We start from the raw sequence: 5260 nt of genomic DNA, 5'->3' as shown, positions 1-5260 counted from the left end.
CCGCCCCGCCGTCCTCGCCCCGCGGCATGCCGGGACGGCGAGTCCCGCCGGCCGCCGGAGTGCGCACTGCAAAGCGGTGATGGACTACAACTCCCGGCGTGCCCCGCGGCGCCGCCCGCCGTGGCTCATTTGAATGAAGGGAAGGGGCCCGCGCACCGCTGGCCCCGCAGGCCGTGCCCCGCAGCACTGTGGGATAGTGGCGGAGGGGCGTACCCCGCCTCAGCGGGGCTGTCCCGCCCCGAGCCCGCCGCCCGGCGACCCCCCTCAGGGTCCTTCCCCGACCCACCCCGCCTGCCCCGGCGCCGACCGAGACGTCCCCGGAGGCCTCGTCTCACGGGGAGGTTGCCCTGGGCCCGGTCGCCCCCGCGGGTCGTGGCTGTGGTGGCAGAGGGGACCCTCCGCCCTCCCTGGGCCCGTGTCGCCCGCTCTGACTGTTACTGGCCCTAGGTTGTAACGATGACAGGATTTTGCCCCAAAAAGAAGGGTCTCTACCCTCAGAGGGCTATCGGCCCCAGCGAAGCAGTTGGCAATGAGCTGCAGACCCTGAAATTCATTTTTAACTTCCCTAACAAGAGCTACACAATGAAAAAAAAATTTTTTTAGAGAAAAAAGAAAAGGAATTGCTCAGCTTGCTTGCATTGAAGGAAGTTAGCACAGAAGCTGTGGTGTGGCAGGAAAACACCTTCAAATAAATACTTGCAAACAGATAAGTGGTCTAAAAAATAGGGTCTGGCTGGAGGCGTGTGCCACTGGAGCGGCAGCAGGGAGGGCTTCTTATAAAGGAGCAGAATCTTTGTTACTGGGTTGTTTGGTGATAGGGCTGAGCCTGGAAGACAGCTCACCTCTTGACCCATGCCAAGCATGGTGTTTTAGCCCAACTCCGAGGGTTTTCGGGTCCCTGCCTGAGCATTTCCTTCCTGTTTAGAGAGAAACAGCACTGCACGGCCCTGGAAGGAGATGGGTCCACAAAGTGTTTGTTTGGGCTTGCTGCTAAAGGCAGCGATAGCAAAAGGAGACAGAGGTGGCAGACACTGATCCTCTTTCTGAGACTCCCCTAATGTCACACTAACAGTATTTTCCAAGTTTTTCCTATGCAAAAGAGGCAAACCTATGTGCCAATGATGTGTCCGTCACCACCTCAAGGCTTCTTACCCAACATGGCCTGGAAATGGAGCCTGCAGGCAGCTGAGACTCCGTTGAGTTCAGGTGAAGAGTAGCTGAACAATAAATAGGTGATTTTATTTTTTCCTCTCTCTCCCCCTTGTTTTCTGGCTGAGGTGCTGGTTCCTGCCTGGGAGAAAATGATGAGCTTTTTCATTGCCTTTATCATGACGTTCTCAGCTCTCCAGCTGCCAGCCTGAGACGTGTTCATGTCTCTGCACCTTGTGGCTGCTGCCAGTGTTTCTCCCCCTGGGGGTAAAGATGTCAGTGGAACGACTGGCACCATCCAGTTCTTTGTGAACTCAACTTAAGAATTTGTGTTGTGAACAAAACCTATTTTTGAAGTTATGGACGCTGTGACACACTTACAAGGGTAAACAGTTTGTGCGCAGCAACCCTCAGATTTATCTAGGAAGATTTAGGAACTGGGCTGATTACACACCAATACAAAGCTGTGAATATACAGAAAAAGCTCCTTCTAGTTTGTTCTTCCTATGGAAAGACAAAGGAGAAGAATTTGCATGATATGGACCACCTGGGGTCCCTTGTTCTAGCTGATCTGTGGTCGTGTCAGTTCCAACCATAGGACCCAAGCCTGGAACCTGCAGGCTTTAGGATAAAATGCTGTTGATTTTCCTTCTGCTGTTCCTGTAGTAGCCGCTATAGTGGGATAAGTATCTTTTAGGGTGTAACTACCCAGCTATAGTGGCCCCTTTCTGCTCTCTGCAGTTTTTAATTTTTGAAGAAGAGGGGCAGTAAGAATTTGAGGGAGAATTGCTGTGTGATTTGGGAGGAAAAGTAGAAATGAGATGATGGTGGCTGAATGGAGCATCCTGAAAAGGAGGTAACTGGGTTTTAGGGATGTTTTGCTTGCGTGAGAGCTGTTCCTAAATCATATTCCGTCAGAAGGGACATACTGATGGAATACCAGGATACCCAGGGAGAAGTGAAGCAGTGATGGTCAGCAGATGGTAACCTCACCACCCACAAGAGAACAATATTTTTGTTCTTTTCCTGCATCGTGATTCCCAGATAAGTTGTGGGACCGGAGCAGGTATGGCTGGTGCCTTGCACTTGTCTCTGTGCTGTCCCAGCACGCCCATCTGAACTGTAATATTTCTGCAGGGAAACAGTCAACCCTTTGAAGTGAGAACTGACCGGGCGGCAGCTGAATGATGCTGATTCTTTATTTTTTAGCAGAGGTTAAGAAGGGTATCACCTGGGAGCCTAGGCAGCATCGAAGCCCCGCTTTGCTGGGCACTACGTGCAAGTGGACAAGAGATGATTTTTAGCCTAGAAAACGTGCAATCTAAAAACCAAAGAATAATGAAGGCAATGAAGGTAGGACCGTGCTATGAAACGCAAGACAAAAGTGCACGCTTGGCTTGGTAGCACACATCCTGACCAGAAGTTGGGCAAATTTCCCTTGGCCGCTTCTGACCCAGCCCTTAGGTGGTGATGAGTTTGCGATGCTGGGACCCTGCGAGTGCCCCTGTGTTCTGCTGAGGAGGAAAGTGAAAGCTTTGGATGCTTCCTCCTTAGCATTGGTGCTGGGAGGCTGCTGGTGCTGCTTTCTGGATCTGGAAACAATACGAGGAGCCTGGCAGACTACCTGGGCTCCCATCGAGAACAGCAAGGGGAGCCAGCCCCAAGAATGGGCCTTAACACCCCCTGAGAGTAAAAAGAGGGCATGTGGTGAGATGCAGAGAAGGAAAAGAAGGGCAAGGAGAAGAAGGTTGGGTCTGTTGGTGCCGTCTCTTTCAATTTAGCCCCGATTTAGCCCAGAATTTCAGCCTTTCTGCTCTTTGGGAAGGGAAGCAGGGAAGTCTGAGGCTGTATTAGAGAGCCGTCCACCATCTGGCCTGTCGGCCTGTGCTTTCTAGCACACCAGTTCCCAGGGGAGTCTCCAGCCTCTGCATCGTGATGCTTGCTGGCACAGTAACTTCTGCCCTGTCACATCAAGGCCCTGCTCACGGGGCAGAGGTGGGAACAGCGGGAAGGACTGCAAGAGGAGGCAGCCTCCAAAGCTGGAGGCAGGACACAAGACAGGGAAACAGAGGTGGAGTTGGCATGGGAACACACTGACTTCCCACACAGTGGCTTCCAACAATGGAAGAGAAGAACTGCAGATGAAGAGTTTGGGCAGGGCACTGGAAAATATTCCTTGTGCCGGAACCCACCCTGTGAAAGATGCTGCGCCAGAGGTCATGAAAACAGTCATCTGTCCGGTAATTTAATGGGAGCGACACTGATCTCTAAAGTACAGATGGAACGAGGAAGCCTCGTGCATGTGCAGAGAACATGTTTAGGGTTTCATCTACAGGAGAGAGGGTTTTGCATGGGAGAGAAGCTTCTCCGTGTCTTCTCTCCTGTATGGCTCTGCTTGTTAACTTTTCTTGTCACATAAGAGCCCCTCTGTCCCTTCCCATCCGTATCTGATCATGAAGAACTCAACCTAGAGCTGAGGCTACAGGTCACCACCTTGCTCTCACGGGGGGTCCGTGGCAAAAGCTCTTTAACTGCCTTCTCACAAAGGCTGGTTTTATTTTATTAAAGTTCAGAAAACTCAGTCCTCGGAAATGCAGACATGTTGGGTAGAGCCAAGCAATTAGGCGCACCACCTTCAGAAAAACGTCTCTTTCGTTTAATCCAGAGGTGTGGATCTCATGATGCATAGGGCCATTAGGTGAAGACTACGTATGGTGGAACGCTGTTTTCACCCAGTTTAGCTCAAGCTTCAACCCATCTTGGTGTGATTTTGTCAGCTCGTTTGGGAAACCGGGGAAGGAACAACCAGATACTTCCTACACATGTGGAAAGCCCCATCGGCCAGCTGATAGCCTGCCTAGCAGCTCTCCCCGTTACAGGCAGGCTGCGTGATCCTCATCCACGTTGTCAGGATTTTAGGATTGCACAGCTTATTGTGCCGTAGATGGAGTTACATTTCTAGATTTCTTGTGTAACTGGAAAGCTGAACTGGTAGGTGAACTTGGACCGCAACACTGGCTATAGGGTACTTAGGGAATACGTGACTTGTTCAGTGCTTGAGCTCTGCAGCTTGCTGAGCAAGGCTGCATCATCTTAAGTAAAATAAAATTACTAGCCCTCTGGGTTAAGAGCTATCATGTTACTACAGAACAAATTAAAAACAGGTACAGCACACAGAAAGGGAGTTACTATTAGTCTCTAGAGGTGATTGTTATAAAGATGAAATTAAAGTTTTCCTTTAGAACCAGAAAAGCCATTTTAAACATTCTTCAAGTCCCCTTCTTGGGCTAAAGTTTGATAATATACAAACATGGGAATGTGGCAACCAAAACCAGTGGAAGCTGGTAGAAGAAAAATACCACGAGGGTATAGGCTAGATTTGAATACAGGATGCAGAAAGGTGAGGAGTTGAAATGGAAGAAAAAGCATTTGCGTGGAGCAGCAATACAGTTTATTTGTTAGCACATTAAGGTGCTTTCCTACAGAATTAGCCTCTTAATTCACTGCCAGGGCTGTTGCTCACTTACGTTAATTCAGCAGCAAATGGGGAAAACTACGCACAAGGAAAAGCGTTTGCTTCATTTAACATTCCCGGTTCAACCCTAAAATGTGACATTTGAGGCATAGCTGAAATTTTTTAACGCTTAAAATCATTCAAGACTAATAGCTCTAAACCAGTCTGAAATTAGGAACTTCGGGAAGTGGAATTACAAATTCAAAGATACTGCAAGGCGAGCTCCTCCCTGCAGGAGGCTGGTTTGCGGGAGGCCATGCTTTCTCCTTCCTCCTCCGTGCGTAAGGTGGGAGACTTGTGCTGGCCTTCCAGCAGAAGTCCTGTGCGGCTGCTCAAATCGCTCCTGGCTATTTAGAGAGCACCCGTGTCCTAACAGGCATTTGCTTATCAGACCAGCTCTAACCCCATGCAGGCAGGCATGTCATACGCTGAAGGACCTCAAACTCCTCTTCCTCACCCTACACGAATGTAAAGATATTCACACCCTCGCAGATGGGGAGTTCACAAGGAATAAAAAAAACGTTGCAAAAGAAAAGACGAGCTCCAACCATCTTTCAGAAATATATATATATATACACAGCACGGAAACAGAAGACA

Source organism: Rissa tridactyla, chromosome 4 (genome assembly GCF_028500815.1).
Source record: "Rissa tridactyla isolate bRisTri1 chromosome 4, bRisTri1.patW.cur.20221130, whole genome shotgun sequence".
Classification (NCBI taxonomy): domain Eukaryota; kingdom Metazoa; phylum Chordata; class Aves; order Charadriiformes; family Laridae; genus Rissa; species Rissa tridactyla.
This window is presented reverse-complemented; position numbering follows the sequence as displayed.